This window comes from Eubalaena glacialis, chromosome 3, assembly GCF_028564815.1.
Source record: "Eubalaena glacialis isolate mEubGla1 chromosome 3, mEubGla1.1.hap2.+ XY, whole genome shotgun sequence".
Classification (NCBI taxonomy): domain Eukaryota; kingdom Metazoa; phylum Chordata; class Mammalia; order Artiodactyla; family Balaenidae; genus Eubalaena; species Eubalaena glacialis.
In genome coordinates, this window is record NC_083718.1 from 183,001,271 (window position 1) to 183,019,064 (window position 17,794).

Consider the following 17,794-nt stretch of genomic DNA (forward strand, 5'->3'; position numbering starts at 1 on the left):
CCTACAACTCTGGCAGTAATTTCCATCACACTCCTAAAGGAAGAGGAAAGGAGAACAAAACAATAGGCACCTTAAGAGAGTAAATGCGGTTACTATGGTTACCACCCTCCAAGCTCAATTCTGCAAAAGGAGACAGAGCAGTACGCCAAGGCCCTTTCTTTGTCTGCATCCATACACGGAGAACCAACCCAGCAGCCAGCCCCGCGAGCCCGAGCAGAGGCTGGTGTCGAGGACCAAGGGCAGCGTAACAAATAAAGAACACCTTTATTTTGGCTTAGTAAGCAAGAACTGCAGGCAGTTCCTGATGGAAGCCAGCGCGGCCATCACCCAGTCCTTCGGCCAGGGCTGTTTCCCCCACTTGGGAGAAGGCTCCAACACACTCCAGTCACCGATTCCAGTCTGGGGTCCTGGCACAGGCAGGAGTGGAAGGGGGCCAACGAGACACGGTGCAACCTTAGCTCTGAGACACAAAGGGAAGGCCAATCTCCAGGAAACCCGCGGGACGTAATTAATAACCCCTCAAGAGGCTACAGTTTCCGCGAGGGGGAATAGAGGACACAGTGAGTAGGGCACAACCGAGGTGTTCAGACGCACCTCACATCAAAGACACTACCACAAGCTGCGCGGAAAAATCGCGGCCAAGACAACCCAGTGCGCAGGCGCGCGGAGCAGCGACTCGAGAGCTTTGGGCCTGCCCCTCCCCCACTACTCTCAAAAGGCCAGGGGAGTTGGCTCAACGCGCTTGCGCAACGACGGAACGTTGGGGGAGGGGAGAAAAACCTATTCCCTTCATTGTGAGAGAACCGCCCCGCCCCGCAAGGCGAGCGCGCGCGCGCTCACCTACGACTCTCACACTCGTACACTCGGGCGTTGAGCTTGCCGCCCAGTGCGTGGCGCATGCTCCGGGAGGAAGGTGGTGTCGGAGCCTACGGCTTTTTGCTGAGTGTCCCTAAGAAGTTTCTGGAAAGACGGGGCTCAGGAGAAACTGGGGGATGGGGAGCGCAAGGAATCGAGCGTTTGAGAGAAGGAAAAGCAAAAAATCCAAAGCACACCGCCACCACCCTGCCTCCATCAAGCCACGACCAAAGCAAACCCCAAACCCACCGAGACCCTCACGCCAGGGGAAAAAGCATGGGGACCACAGCAGCCGCTCCTTCCTGTACCTGTGCCCAGCCCCCGAGGCCCCTCACCACAGGGAGAAGGGAGAGGGCAGGGGGGAACGATGAAAAACCTAAAACGCTCACTGGATGTTTGCGTGGTGGAGGGAAAGCCGACATCCGCGCTCTGGAGCTGCCCGCGCACGGTGGGCCACCAGCGGCTCTTCGCTGCGCTCTCGGGTGTGGGCTCAGTGCGTTGGGGTTCGACGTGGATGCTGAAGGAGTGGTCTGGGGCTTTGGCCCCTGGTTCCTTAGTTCCCCCTCATTTGGGGGCCTTTTTGATCACCCCTTTGCTCTCTTTGGTGACCTGGAGCTAAAGTTGCGAGTGTGGAGACCCTAGGAAAGGTTGCTCCCTCCCCGCGCCCGGCCCGAGGGGCGTCCTGGGCGGGCAAGGGTCGCCCGGCAGGTGTGCCACGCTCAGTTCTTTCCAGTTTGTACCCCCTTAAGTAAGAGCCTCCTGAGGAGGGGCCCGTTTGGAAGAGCAGAGGCAGTCCAGGCATAAAGCCGCTGCGTCGTTTGGACTCGAGGCGGGGTGGCGGACGGTGCTGCCTAGCGGGGCGCCGTGGGAAGGCCGTGGTGTCTCCGTGCGACCACGGAGGCGCGCCGAGGCCCCCGACTGCCATCAGGAAAAAGCTGGGCCTGGCATTGCTGCGCTGTGGGGGGAGGGGTCCGCGGCGCCTTTCATTTCTCCGCCTGGGCCCGCTCGGGCTGCCATTTTGTGGTATGGCCGCCATTTCGCGCAGCCGCAGGGGCGGGGGGAGGGGCGGGGCCGGCGACCGCGCGCGGGCTGCCTCCGGCAGCGAAGGCGGGCGAGTCCCCTTTGTTCTTCGCCTCTGGGCTCGGGGCTCGGCTCGGGCTGTGCCGCGACCCGCCCCGGACACGCGCCGGGTGCGCGCGGCGTGTGAACCTCTGAAAAGCTCCGAGAGGCGTGCACGGAGTCCCGAATTCTTCCTGCTCTCTAAGCCCTTGAAAAGTGGGATTGCTCACCCCCACCCTTGCAGTGTGAAAGGGATCGATTTTACAAGGCAGTGCTCAGAACTGGAGCGTGGGAAGCTGTAATTTCACCCTGAGAGTGAAGGCGCTTTCTGCAGCCCTGTGCTGCCGGGGGTATTAAGCCCGCTGGAATGCCATGCCTTGAATCACAGTGGCGTTCCGCAAATAGAAGTTAAAACTGCGGAGTTGGGAGACCCAACAAAGGTGCTAAACGCCAGTGTAACCGAGAGGTTGGTCTCTTTAAAAAAAAAAAAAAATAGTGTCTTTGGAGGGCTGTCAGCTGTAGGAGAAGCGAGACGTTGCTTTTCATTGGCTGGCTTTGAAGCACGCACTGCACAACTATTTTCAGATCAGGTTTTATAGCCCATTTATATCTGAACTATAAACTGGAACAATAGATTGGAATGTCTTATTTCTGTCTGTTGAGAATATCTTCCATTTAACTTCTTTTTAAAATCCTTTGTGAGTATGTGAATAACAATTTGACAATAAAATCTCCGTTGTGCCTTACAGTATCATTTGAAATCCTGAAAGAGTTATTTTCCTGATTTCAAGGGACATATTTAAATATGAATCTTGGCATTGTTAATCTTAACTTTGCGACTCGAATCAACAAAGCCAGGAAATTCAACAGTAATGCTGCTGAATTTGTCTTCTAGACTTGCTTTGTGTACAAGGTATTTTTGTTTAACTTTTTTTTTTTTTCCACAGTAGCCTGAGTTCATAATTTAGCCAGGCTTTTCTGGCTCAAGTTTTTTGGTGTCACAGCTACAGTAGTGTTTTTTTTCTTCTTCTTCTTCTTACTAAGTTTAATTATAGGCGGTTATCTGTTTCAGTAATAGGGGGGCTAAGCTATAATGATAGGATGGAAATGTAAAAGATATATTTGTTGTTGAGGGAACAGATCAGGATTTGATGGCTTCCAGGTGAAAGAAGTGTCTGAGGAGTGGATGTTAGATTCCAAATTTTATTTCAGTTCCAGTATGACTAAAAGCACTGCATAGAGTTTTGATTTTTTTATACCCAAGATTTCTGTAAAGCAGAATACTGTACATTCTTTTGGTTGTGAGAGTTTATGAAACTTTTTTTTTCTTTTTTAAATTTAATTTTTATTTTATATTGGGGTATAGTTGATTTACTGAAATGTATATTTTTTTAATTTATTTATTTATTTATTTTTGGCTGTGCTGGGTCTTCGTTGCTGCACATGGGCTTTCTCTAGTTGCAGCGAGTGGGGGCTAGTCTTCGTTGTGGTGCGCAGGCTTCTCATTGCGGTGGCTTCTCTTATTGCGGTGCACGGGCTCTAGGCATGCAGGCTTCAGTAGTTGCGGCACATGGGCTCAGTAGTTGTGGCTCCTGGGCTCTAGAGCGCAGGCTCAATAGTTGTGGCGCACAGGCTTACTTGCTCCGGGGCATGTGGGATCTTCCCAGACCAGGGCTTGGACCAGGGCTTGAACCCGTGTCCCCTACATTGGCAGGTGGATTCTTAACCACTGCGCCACCAGAGAGGTCCCTGAAATGTGTTATTTTTAAATGCTGTTACTTTTTGCCTACACAACCAAAATTAAATAGTATGAAACTATTAGTTTTATTGGGAAATTAGAATATGGTATCCTAATAATGCAAACAAAATATCATGCCCCTAATTAGCCAAGCAGTTGAAATTCAGAGAATGATTGCACAACCTTTCTTTCACTTTGTACAGACATAGAAGTATCTGTTTAAACAATTCTAATTCGAATTTTTTTAATTTATAAAACGAGTACTTATTTCACATCTTTAGCTATTACATTTAACACAAAAGCACATCCTTTTTTACACAAAAATGTTTGCAATTCGTATATTTTTTTTTTTGCACTAATCCCATTCATTTTATTTTATTTATTTATTTTTGGCTGCATTGGGTCTTCGTTGTTGGGTCTTAGTTGCTACATGTGGGCTTTCTCTAGTTGCGGCGAGCGGGGGCTACTCTTCGTTGTAGTGCGCGGGCTTCTCATTGTCGTGGCTTCTCTTGTTGCAGAGCTCGGGCTCTAGGCACGCAGGCTCAGTAGTTGTGGCTCGTGGGCTCTAGAGCTCAGGCTCAGTAGTTGTGGCGCACGGGCTTAGTTGCTCTGCGGCATGTGGGATCTTCCTGGACCAGGGCTCAAACCCGTGTCGCCTGCATTTGCAGGCGGATTCTCAACCACTGTGCCACCAGGGAAGTCCTGCAATTTGTATATTCTTAAGAGTAGGAAGTATCTTAAGTATCTATGTATGTACTATATGATTCCAACTGTGTCCTAGAAAAGGCAAAACTACGAAGACAGTAAAAAGATTAGTGGTTGCCAAGGGTTAGTGGGGAGGGATGAATGAATAGGCAGAGCACAGGGGCTTTTTAGGGCAGTGATACAATAGTGGATATGTGTCATTATATGTTTGTCAAAACCCATAGACTTACAATACCAAGAATGAACCCTAATGTAAACTGTGGACTTTGGGTGATGATGTGTCAATGTACGCTCATCAAATGTAACAAATTTACTGCTCTGATGTGGGATGTTGGTAGTTAGAGAGGCTGTGTGTGTTGAGGGCACGGGGTATATAGGAGCTCTGTACTTTTCACTCTATTTTGCTGTGAACCTAAAACTGCTCTAAAAAATAGTTAACTTAAAAAGTGATATCACTTAAAAAAAAAAAAAGTAGGTAGTGTCTTGCACTGTTCACTTCTCCCTTATGACCAATGCCATACATTTGCAAAACAGTCGAACAGAAATTCAGGAAAACTCTCCTCCCCATTCTCCCCTTCTCCTATTGTTGGCCTCAAAACATTTTCCAACTTTTCATAGTCTCATGATCTGCCTCAGGAGTGAAAATACTTTTGTATATGTAGTCCTGGGTCTCTACACTTTGTCAAAGCAGGCAGGACTAGTGAATTCCAGGATTACCAATCCATTGTTCCTTTAGTTTTTCTTTCGTATTCTAAAACAGGTTTTGAATTAATTTGTAGCAGTTTGTGTTCCCTGAAAGAAATTAGGTGTTAACCAAAACCTTTAATTATACCCAGATCCTTAAGACAGCTGGTGTAGAATTGAAGTGGTATGCGCTAGGCCCCTTTGGCTCATGCCTTTGATTTTATTTTTTGGCATTTGGTGAGGCTTGTGTGCAACTTTTCTAAACAACATATAGAAATATTGAATATCTCTAGTCATTGTTCCAGGAAAGGATAGCTTTTCATGTCAAACTCTGGCATAGAAGCAAATTTAAAACAATAATAACCTTTTCCTAGAAAAGATAAATGATCTTCTTTAAAGACTTTAGTAATACGAGAAGTTTTTCAAAATGTTTTTGGCCGTAGTTAAGCACTCCCACATGCTGTAATAGTCTCTTCCCTTCTGAGGCAAAACTGAGAAGTTCAGCACTTCAGAAGTACTGGAGTTCAAAGAACAAATCCTTGCAGCCCACAGTATATTTTTTAGAAAAATAGAAATATATCTCTACGAATTAAAAATACTCCTGAACAACCCAACATTTGTTTGTCCTGCCAGAGTATATATGGTTATCCCTAAAACAAGACAATTGTGCAGATTATATGAAACCTGTAGGCTTATCATTTTGGCATCACAGTTTAAATGGCCTAGTTAGACAATACATCAAAAAGACTTCTAAAATCAGGGTCTTTACTCAACAAATAATTTTTGAGCATCACCCTTGTGCCAGATCCTATTCTAAATACTTAAGATACATTGCTGAATAAAACAAATACCTGGGGCTTCCCTGGTGGCGCAGTGGTTAAGAATCCGCCTGCCAATGCAGGGGACACGGGTTCGAGCCCTGGTCTGGGAAGATCCCACATGCCACAGAGCAACTAAGCCTGTGCGCCACAACTACTGAGCCAGCACTCTAGAGCCCACGAGGCACAACTACTGAGCCTGCATGCCACAACTACTGAAGCCCGCGTGCCTAGAGCCCGTGCTCCGCAACAAGAGAATCCACCGCGATGAGAAGCCCGCGCACTGCAATGAAGAGTAGCCCCCGCTCGCCGCCACTAGAGAAAGCCCGCACGTAGTAACGAAGACCCAACACAGCCAAAAATAAATAATAAATAAATAAATAAATAAATTCTTTTAAAAAAAAAACAAAACAAATACCTGTTCTCATGAAGTTTATTGTGGGGGAGAGGGGAAGAAGAGGCAATAAATATAATAAAAAGGAAATTAAATAATAGCAGTAAGATGGTGAAATATAAAGATAAGAGAGAGGAAGCATGTGTTGTCATTTCAAATGGGGCAACCAGGGTAGGCCTCAAGAAAATACTGAGGGGGCTTCCCTGGTGGCGCAGTGGTTGAGAGTCTGCCTGCCAATGCAGGGGACACGGGTTCGAGCCCTGGTCTGGGAAGATCCCACATGCTGCGGAGCGACTAGGCCCGTGAGCCACAATTGCTGAGCCTGCGCGTCTGGAGCCTGTGTTCCGCAACAAGAGAGGCCGCGATAGTGAGAGGCCCGCGCACCGCGATGAAGAGTGGCCCCCACTTGCCGCAACTAGAGAAAGCCCTCGCACAGAAACGAAGACCCAACACAGCCATAAAAAAAAAAAAAAAAAAAAAAAAAGAATAAAGGCAAAATGAAATCTTTAAAAAAAAAAAAAAGAAAATACTGAGACTTGAAGGAGCTAAGGGAGCAAACTATGGATATCTAGGGAAGAGGTTACAGGGAGAGGGAACAGCAAGTCCAAAGACCCTGAGGTAGAAGCATGACTGGCACATGAAAAACAGCAAGGTAAACCAGTGTGGCTGAAACAGAATGAGCAAGGGAGAGAGTATAAGATACGATGGATGTCAAAGGGGTAAAGGGAGTGAGAGGCAGATCTATACTACTTGGTAGGCCATAGCAGGAACGCTTTGGCTTTTAATTGGTGAGGTGTTGCATGATATGACTTAGGTTTTGAGAAGTATTGAGAATAAGAGATCAAGGATAGGGGCTTCCCTGGTGGCGCAGTGGTTAAGAGTACGCCTGCCAATGAAGGGGACACTTGTTCGAGCCCTGGTCTGGGAAGATCCCACATGCCGCAGAGCAACTAAGGCCGTGCACCACAACTACTGAGCCCACGCACCTAGAGCCCCTGCTCCGCAACAAGAGAAGCCACCGCAATGAGAATCCCTCGCACTGCAACGAAGAGTAGCCCCCGCTCACCGCAACTAGAGGAAGCCCATGCACAGGAACGAAGACCCAGTGCAGCCAAGATAAAATAAATAAATTTAAAAAAATAAAAAAGATCAAGGATAGAAGCAGGAACCTAGAAAGGAGGCTCTTTCAGTAACCCAAATGAAAAATAAGAGCGTTTTAATGACTAAGGGATCCTGGATATATTTTGAAGGTAAATCCAAGAGGACTTTTTGATGGATTGAATACAGAGTTCATAAAAGGAGGAGTCAAGGATGAGCCTGAGGTTTTTCATCTGGGCAACTAGAAAGATCAAGTTGCAATCATCTGAAATAGGAAACACTAGACAGAACAATTATCCAGGGGAATATTAAGAGTTCAGTTTTGGACATGTTCAATTTGAGATATTTATTAAGTATTCAAATGGAGACATTACGTAGGCTGTTGGATATGAGTCGAGTTCAGGATGAAGTTCTGAAGATATGTTTTACATATATATATAAAATGCATAATCGTGTGTGCGTGTGTATTTGGGAGTGGTCAGCATATAAATGGCATTTAAAGTCTGAAACTGAATGACATCACCAAGAGAGTAAGTGTAGATACAGAAGGAAAGAGAACCAGGAAATCCCTGAGGCATTTCTCACTTAAGAGGTCTCAGAAGGAAGGAACTTGCAGAGCAACTGAGTAGGAACAAACCAGTTAGGCAGGAGGAAAACCAAGAGATGAGTAGTGTCGTGGAATTCAGGTGAAGAAAATATCTGAAGGAGGAGGAAGTGATCAACTGTGGAATGCTGCTGAGAGGTTAAGGTGAGGCCTGAGAATTGACTCTTGGAGCAATGTGGAGGTCACTGGTGATTTTGGCAAGAGCAGTTTTAATGGAGCAGAGGGGACAAAAGTTTGATTGGACTGGGTTGAAGAAAAAAAATTAGTATATGAAGTCTGACCTTTGGAAAAGTACTACAGTGGACTTGGAGAGAAAGATGCCAGGGACTATGATGATATAAAGTACTGTCAGTTTCAAAAGTTCCTGGATCAGTGCAAGAATCAGAAACTCAAAACCTTTAGGCTTTTGGAAGAATTATTACACTCTCAAGATATGGCCTGCTGCTAGCCTTGTATCTGTTCCATAATGATCTGAATAATACACGATTTCTTTGGGAAAGAATACTATCTTATAAAATCTGAAAATTCTGAACTTGGAATTTGGTTAGTACTTAGAAGAATTTGGTTAGTAGGACGAAGAATCTAGCAGAGAGATTTTCCTGGAATTTATATAAGTATTGATGCTCACCAGTGGTCTGAGGCGATTCAGCCAGCCAGTCATGCAGTGCTTAGAGGTGCAACAAGGCAGACTTTACCCTGGTTTCTCAAGTGTATACTTCAATAATTGTTGATGACTTTGCAACTTTTGTTGGACTTCCTGTAAAAGTATTAGAACAATGATGACAAACTGACTCCATCACAAGAATGGTAATGCCCTAGAAGTTAAGTGCCCAGAAGTTTCCTTTTAACAGGTTTTCTCCACCTGTCATATTGGAGCCTGCTGTAGTTCCCCAATGAACAACAGTTAACTAGTTTTGCTACGTGCTTTATTTGAAAATGTGTTTATCATCCTGGGCTCAAGCTCCACCTTCAGAATCTTGTGTTCTGATAAATACAGACGTTAAAATTTTTACCTTCAACTGTATTACTTTATCATTCCTTATTGGAGCTTGTGATAAAATATAAAGTATTATGTATATTTTATCCTGAAACATTTATGCTTAATAATTGTTGAAACAATTTCTACTTATGAAGCCTAGCTCATTATGTAGTTTATATTTTCTAATTACTCTCTTGTACTAGCACAGACTATATACTTCCATCAATTCATACTGATTTGTACTGGTAAGTGATTCATTCAGGGGTTAAAGGGAGACTGTCTCCCCAGAATGGAATATCAGAATTCCAGGGATTCTGATATGTCTGCTTTGTAGGACTTTTCTCATACCTCCTGAGAATCCCTGATGTGGAACTTAAAATATAACTGAGGAACAAAAGACCACTTCCTTAACAAACCAGTTAGTTGACTTGAGATGTATTTCTGATGGTATGAGTGCATCAATTGCTGGTGTGGAGGATATGTCATGAAAAATCGACTTCCTTGGAAGGTCAAAGAATACTATTTTTTTAAAAAAAGATATCTCATTTCTTACTTTGAAAAAGTGTAGCATCCATTGTATTGGAGAAATTGAAACTATATGTGCAAATATTATGCTGGATGTTTCTAACCAATGGTTACAGCTCTCCCTTGGAGAAATATAAAACCAGTTTTGTTTTTTTTTTTGTTACAAGTTCTCTGAATATTCAAACTTACTTATCTTCATGTGAAACATTCCTAGTTCATTTATTCTGCATATGTTCCATAAATACTTATTTGACTTATAAATTAAAGAATGGGAGCAGTTTGCTGTGAGAGAAGAGAAGAAAAATGGAGTGGTCACTGGTAAGGGGAAAGTGGCTGGGGGAAATAGGATTGAGAGAAGTTTGTTTTTATTTTATTTATTCTTTTTCTTTTTGGCCTCACTGCATGGCTTGCAGATCTTAGTTCCCCAACCAGGGATTGAACCCATGCCCTCGGCAGTGAAAGTGTGGAGTCCTAACCACTGGACTGCCAGGGAATTCCCGAGAAGTTTGTTTTTAAGGGGGAAGAAATTACAATACTTTTTTTTTTAAGACTTATTTCATTTATTTATTTTATTTATTTTTGGCTGCGTCGAGTCTTAGTTGCAGCATGCGGGATCTTTCGTTGCGGCGCGCGGGCTTCTCTCTAGTTGTGGCATGCAGGTTTTTTCCCTGTCTAGTTGTGGCGCGTGGGTTCCAGAGCACGTGGGCTCTGTAGTTTGCGACACTCGGGCTCTCTAGTTGAGGCACATGAGCTCAGTAGTTGTGGCACTCTGGCTTAGTTGCCCAGCGGTATGTGGGATCTTAGTTCCCTGACTAGGGATCGAACCCACTTTTCTCCTTTGGAAGGCGGATTCTCAACCACTGGACCACCAGGGAAGTCCCAAGGAATTGACTTTAGCTGGGAGTATAAAATAGTTGATCTAGTGGAAGACCAGAAGCTGGAATGTATGGGAGCAAATGCTGGTGAGCAAGTCTATACAAGAAATGCCACTACTGTACTAAGAGACAGAGTCGAGATAAGTAAGTTTTCTTTTTTTTTTTTTTTTTAATAAATTTATTTTATTTATTTATTTTTGGCTGTGTTGGGTCTTCGTTGCTGGGCGCGGGCTTTCTCTAGTTGCGGCGAGCGGGGGCTACTCTCCATTGTGGTGCACGGGCTTCTCATTGCGGTGGCTTCTCTTGTTGCGGAGCACAGGCTCTAGGCACACGGGTTTCAGCAGCCATGGCACGCGGGCTCAGCAGCTGTGGCACACGGGCTCTAGAGCGCAGGCTCAGCAGCTGTGGTGCACGGGCTTAGTTGCTCCGTGGCATGTGGGATCTTCCCAGACCAGGGCTCGAATCTGTGTCCCCTGCATTGGCAGGCGGATTCTTAACCACTGCGCCACCAAGGAAGCCCAAGTAAATTTTCCATGCTCCGTTTTTCCAGCTGAGGATGGGAACAGTCAAAAGGTTTTGGATTTACTTTCTATGGTCTTGGGCAAATCACAAACATTTTTTGCAGGCTCTTGGTGTGTTTTATTTTCCACTGAATGGTCATTATCTAAAAGAGTGTCTGTACCCAATAATTTTATACTGAATGTACACATTGCCTTCCTTAAAATAATCTCAACACACAAAATATCCTGGGCAAGCATGTGGGTAGTGAGAAAAGGCATAAAAAAGATTCAAAAGAGCAACAAAGAAAGGAGGACAATAGCAGCTGTTTATGTTAAAATTTGAATTCAAAGTGATATTCCTAAAAGGAAGCCAGTAAAAATTTACTCCAAGTAAACCTTATTAGCAGCTGTGTCTACATTCTGCATGTCAGCTGCTTTCTAATCTATTATCAATGGAGAATCTTCCTAAAAAAAAAATAAAAAAAATAAAAGAGTGTCTGGCAAACAGTAGCCATTCAATAAATATTCATTGAATTAATTTTTGGAAATTAATCTATTAAAGAACTGTACTATGTATGCCATACCTACCCCCACAGGGTTGTTCTGAAGACCCAATGAAATGAGAGAGTGGATGTAAAAGTACTTTATAATCTGAGAAATGCTATTGAAATCCAAGGTATTACGTTAGAAAGAGTTGGAGTAAAGTCCACTGAGTTTTTGACTCCTTAAATGAGAAATACAATATAAATATGGAAACAGAGTCATTGTTAAGTTGGATTTTTTTTTCCCTTTGAGGGGTATACCAAGACCTAAAGATTCTGTCAACTGGTTTGAAATTCAAAGGTGGAATACAACCTTTGTATTTGAATTTGTAAAATAGGATTTGATCCTATAAACCATGTAACATTACAGAACTGACAAAAATATACAAAGGCCAGAAAACCAAAACCATCTAAGTCAATTAGCTTTATGCAATGTCGTAAATTAAGTTCCAAGTTATATTTACAATACTGGGCACATGAGTGGTATAATACCTCTCTTTTTCTTTTCTTTCTTCCTGTCTTTGTTTTATTTTCTGGTAATTTATAATTTCCAAAGTAAATACAGTATTGGAGTTGTGGATTTACTTTTCTAGGTAAAAGAAAAAAGGTTTAAACATAATGATATTTCTGCTGAGGATTTCTTAACATACTCCAAGTACACCAGACTATTTTCATGATAATTCTGTATGGTCTTCCCACATTATAGGACTGATTTGGAACAGAGTTGTGTCTGAAAAAAAAAAAATCCCGTTCAGTTCATTTCCATTTTCTTATCATTCCAGGGACTAAAGTAAGTAATACACTTAATTGCTAGAGTTTGAAAGCAATTTCCTATATGCTGAAGTTTTATTCCTAGGAGAAGCCCTAATCTTTGGTCCTGATGGAATACCTGCAAGGAGAGTGAATCAGCTCATTTTCAATTTTTCATCATTATCTCTGGTGATTAGATATTACATAATTAACCAAGGTCATACAAGAGGATTCAGTGGAGCACTTTAGGATTAAATTTAGGAATTAGACATTAGGAACTCATTGGGATTCCCATAAGTGTTTTTAAGTATTGCAGTATTGGGATGCTTAATTAGGCTACCAGCCTAGTTCCTGCTGTTACCCAGCACCAGGCCTTTTAGGATTACTTAGAAAAAAAGCTCAGTTCTCAGAAAATCTCAGAAGTCAAGCTCAGGCTGAGGAAAATATTTGCTGAGTAATACAATTCAGTCCCCTTCCTTGTAAAGTCGGAAGTGCCATATGTGTTTTTCTAATTAGCCCCACCAGATTTCTTCCAGGCATGATTATGTGTCATGAAACTAACCATTCTGCCTCTGAGAATTTATGCATTCTTGGGGAAATTTCTCTACACCATCTGATGTGATAGTCTGCCTATACAGGTTCCTGTGGCCCAGGTCTGGGTCACGTTGAAAGACTGTGCCACCTGATCTTAACCTACTTTTTTTTCCCCTGACACCTCAGTAAACAACAACAGTGGTGACATCCACAAAATATATCTGCCCTCACAGTAACACCAGTCCATTTTGCATCTTGCACAGGGCACCTTTTAATCTGAAGGATCTTACAGCCCACTGCAAATATTAATGATACTTCATAAATACCTCATAGATACTAGGCTGTAAGCCTCACTAGACACATTTTATGATTAGACATCCCCCAAATGAAGAGATGGAACCCCTTCTTCAGCCCACTCAGAACAAGGACAAATCTGGGTCATGAGCACAGCACCACTCGCCTACTTAAAACTGTCCCTAGGGCTCAAGGAGAACTAATTTCCTCTCCATGTTCCCCCAATACTCAGAAAATAGATTTTTTTTTTAATGTGTGGGTGCTTTTCTCTGAAATGCCTACCTTTGTTTCGCTGCCGATTTGGCTTTTGTTCTTTCAATTCCAGCTAGATGTGGAGATTTTCTGAGCTTGAACTCACCTTTGGCAATTTGTCCAAAAAAAAAAAAAAAAAAAATTGAAAATGTCTTACATTTGCACTAGTATGTATGCATGTCATCATCAAAAGCAACTCAGGCCCTTTTTGACCTGCTTTCTTTTTTCCTTTTTTTTTTTTAAAGTCGGGACAATGTACTCTATTTTGGTTATTTCTTGGATAAGAGGTTGCACTCTGGAGTCACCTTAACCAGTGCTGCCCTCTCGAGGTTACAGATGCAGCCGCCCCTACTGAAACCTAGGTTAGGCCTGCGGGTGAGAAGGAGCAGATATGCAAGTAAAAGGACCAAGCAGACATTGTCATGATAAACTGAGAAGCTTTTGCTTTTATGTGATGGTGTAGTGAAAAGAACACTAACAGGGCACCGCTGAGTTCTCATTTAAGCCACTGGCGGACTGTGTGATCTCAGGCCTGTCATTTCTTTGTGCCTCAATTCCCTACCAATAGAATGGGAACGACTGGTCAGTGCAGGAGTCAGCCAACATTTCCTGTAAAAGAGCTTGGTGGGTCATTTTGTCATTGTGGCAACTCTGTCGTTGTAGCTCAAAAGCAGCCATAGACAAAATGTACGCAAATGAGGGTGGAGGTGTTCTGAAAAAACTTTATTTTATGGACACTGAATTTTGAATTTCATATAATATTCACGTCATGAAGCATTATTCTTTTAGTTTTTGTTAACCATTTTAAAATGTAGAAACCATTTTTTAGCTCTCAGGCCGCAGAAAAAAAACAGGCAGGGACTTCCCTGGTGGCGCAGTGGTTAAGAATCTGCCTGCCAATGCAGGGGACACGGGTTCGAGCCCTGCTCTGGGAAGATCCCACATGCCGTAGAGCAGCTAAGCCCGTGCATCACAACTACTGAACCTGCGCTCTAGAGCCCATAAGCCGCAACTACTGAGCCCACGTGCCGCAACTACTGACACCTGTGCACCTAGAGCCCGTGCTCCGCAACAAGAGAAGCCACCGCAATGAGAAGCCCACGCACGACAACGAAGAGTAGCTCCGCTCGCCACAACTAGAGAAAGCCCGCGCACAGCAATGAAGAACCAACGCAGCCTAATTAATTAATTAATTAAATTTAAAAAACAAAACAGGCAGTGAGCCAGATATGACCCAGGGCTGAAGTTTGCCAACTTCTGGACTAGGTCATCTCAGAGAGCCCTTCCAATACAATCTTTTACAATTTAAAAAGTTGACTTAGCTATAGTTCCTTTTCATTTCCTTTTCTTGAAGGATGGCCTAGTACATGCTTATTTCTTGTGACATGAGGGATGTTAGAAGACATCTTGTCCCCAAAAAGATGTCTGCCAACTTCACACTGGTCAGCCTCAAATACTAGCAATTCTACTTCTAGAACTGCACTGACCAAGACTGTCCAAGCTACAAGTCGAATTGAGTACTTGAAATATGGCTAGTCCAAACTGAGATGTCCTTAAGTGTAATACGCACACCAGATTCTGAAGACTTAGAATTTAAACTGTCTCATTAATATTTTATATTGATCGTTTTAAAAATATTTTTGATATATTGAATTAAATTAAATATATTAATTTAATCTGTCCCTTTTTATTTATAAAATGTAGCTACTAGAAAATTTAACATACGTGGCTGACATATTTCTACTGAACAGCACTGCTCCAGAAGGTTACTGTTTCGTTGATTTAAGATTTGTTTCACATTCAAATGCAATATTCTTGCATTTGCAGTAATACATTTAACTATCATCATCATTGTGTGGGTCTGGAAATGGAAGGTGGGGAGTCAAGATACAACTGAAAACATAAAGTTAGGGTGAGACAGAAGTAAGCTTCTCCCCACATATCCGCTTTTTAAAGTCCTGACCCTAATATCTTGGAGTTCACATGACAGTCTTCTTTAAGGAACAAGCACTCATCTGGAGGTCAGGATAAATGGGTCTCAGCCTAACCTGTAGCTCACTAGGTAAAGGGTAAGGCATTTCACTAAGTTTCCTCATCTACAATATGAGAATAAAAACGATCCTCTGTACCCCACAGAACTAGGAACACGTGTGAGAGTTTGTGAGCTCTACGATATCCCGACAGTGTCCAGAAAGCAAGTAGCAATGACAGGTAGCTGCCTCTAGCCTCCCACTGACTAGCAGGCTGTACTCTTCCTTCAACTGCAGTGCTGCTGCTGCGGCTGCCCTAAAATCTCCACAACCTGATTGGCAGTTACAGACCAAGGATCCACCCTTCCTTGAGTGACAGCTAATCCAAGCCTGCCAACTTTAGTTGTCCCAAGTCACATTCGCTGACTTATTAAACCATACCTGTCAGTTCCAAGGAGTGCCTCAAGGGGTTAAACCCTCACGCCTCACCCAGCTGAAAAATTGCCAGTGGTAATTCAAATACGCAATGCTTATTCCCGCCTCAGGACGTTCTCTTTGCTGTCTCTTCATCTAAATTTGCACACACAAGTCTCCTTGACATCAATCAGATCTCAGCTAGCACTTCCTTAGGCCCTTTGTGACCAACAAGAACACTCCCACACCATTGCCCTATATCTTTCCCTTATGTTATTGTTCTTTGTGCTTATTTCTCTCTGCGATCTCTTGTTTACTTGTTTTTGTCTACCTCTCCCACTGAAATGTAAGCTCCAGTGCCTAGAAGAAAGTCTGGCAATAAGCACTCAGTAAAGTGAATCTCTCCAGCCTTCTCCTTCTCGACTTAGCCACCTCCCAGAGTATCCCTGCCCCAGCCAGACCAATCTCAGTGCTATCCCAATGAGTGTTTGTGCCTTACGTGGGTCCAGGGCCTCTTCTGGGTGCCCAGTGACTACTTCTATCACCATACAATGCGTTTTTTAATTTATTTTTTATTTTTTAATTTTTTGGCCACACCACGCGGCTTGCGGGATCCTAGTTCCCCGACCAGGGACCTAAACAGGGCCCTCAGCAATGAGAGCTTGGAGTCCTAACCACTGGACTGCCAGGGAATTCCCATATTGTGTTTTTCTTAATTATCAGTTTGTCAAATGCTATATCAGAACAGTTAGGAAAAACAAAAAATAGTCTAAGTAGTTCAAATAGAAGTGAATTTTATGTAGGCGACTGATAGCAAAAGGGTTGAGAGGCCTGGAGGAGCAAATGGAGGAAGGAGCCCAGAAGCCCACTCTTGTCATGATGCTGATAGACCATCCTTGGGTCAGGTTTCCACATACTCCAGTGGATCACTGCCCTGGATCAAAGAACAGCCTACCCTGTTGTCCACAGAACCAACCAGTTTGAAGAGGAAGTCACTCACCTGACACCAAGATGATATTTCAGAATTTCTTCAGGACTAAAATACTGATGTATGTTTGTATCTGCCCCACAGATGCACTCAGTAAATGGTTGTGGAATTGAATTCCAACCTTGGATAATATCATCCATTGCCACTTGCTACAAATGTATTTTTCTCTTTCCTTTCCCCTTCCCAATCCAACAAACCCCTCCAGCTTCACCTCAAGATTCACCTCCAAGAATGCACCCCTGGCTTCCCTGGTGGTGCAGTGGTTGAGAATCCGCCTGCCAATGCCGGGGACATGGGTTCGATCCCTGGTCCCGGAAGACCCCACATGCCACGGAGCAACTAAGCCCGTGTGCCACAACTACTGAGCCTGTGCTCTAGAGCCAGCGAGCCACAACTACTGAGCCTGTGAGCCACAACTACTGAGACCGCATGACAACTACTGAAGCCCACGCGCCCAGAGCCCACACTCTGCAGCAAGAGAAGCCACCACAATGAGAAGCCTGTTCACCACAACGAAGACCCACTGCAGCCAAAAATAAATAAATTAATTAAATAAATTAAAAAAAAAAAAAAGAATGCACCCCTCTCCAGCTCCCACTGGTCTCTGAGGTCGTATAGCATTTTCTTCTTTGTCACTCATTTTGGCCTTTTTCTACAACACGTTCATGTTCTTCACGTCTTATCTCCCTAATTAGATTGTATGCTTCTAGAGGCAGGAACTCTTCCATGTAGACCTTTACAGTTGGAAGAGATCTTAGTGTTTATCTGGTCCAACCTCTCACCTAATGTCTGAATCCCCGACATCTCTGGCAACTTCTGATTTGGTTTCTTGAAGACCTCCAGTTCCCGGGCTCTTCTTACCTAAAGAAGTCTGGCTCAGTGTAAGAATATAAGAAGCTGCTAAATACAAAGTTGCTGCTGAATTCATGCTACTTCTGCCTTACGACTGAGTCAGTCCTTGGATGGGTGTGGGATGCAAAAGAGGGAGAACACTGAGGAATGAACAACTTTTTAGCTAAAAATGTTGGAGAATGTTTCTAGCAAGCATTCGTCCAGGCTGTAATTCACGTGTTGTGATTCAGCTCTTGCCCAATGGTATTAGGGTAAGTGAATTACAAAACTTACTCTCAAAAATCTCTTTTTTTCTTGCTTAGGAAAGACTACGGAGAGTAATCTTTTGGGATGACGTTCATCCAGAGGTTAGACGGACATCTTA

The 17,794-nt window shown here is 43.6% G+C and overlaps 1 pseudogene; it reads left to right on the forward strand.

The window, feature by feature from the left end:
- Positions 1–1,222: 1,222 nt before the first annotated feature.
- LOC133087261 (COP9 signalosome complex subunit 8-like) lies at positions 1,223–8,774 on the forward strand (annotated as a pseudogene).
- The last annotated feature ends 9,020 nt before the right edge of the window (positions 8,775–17,794 follow it).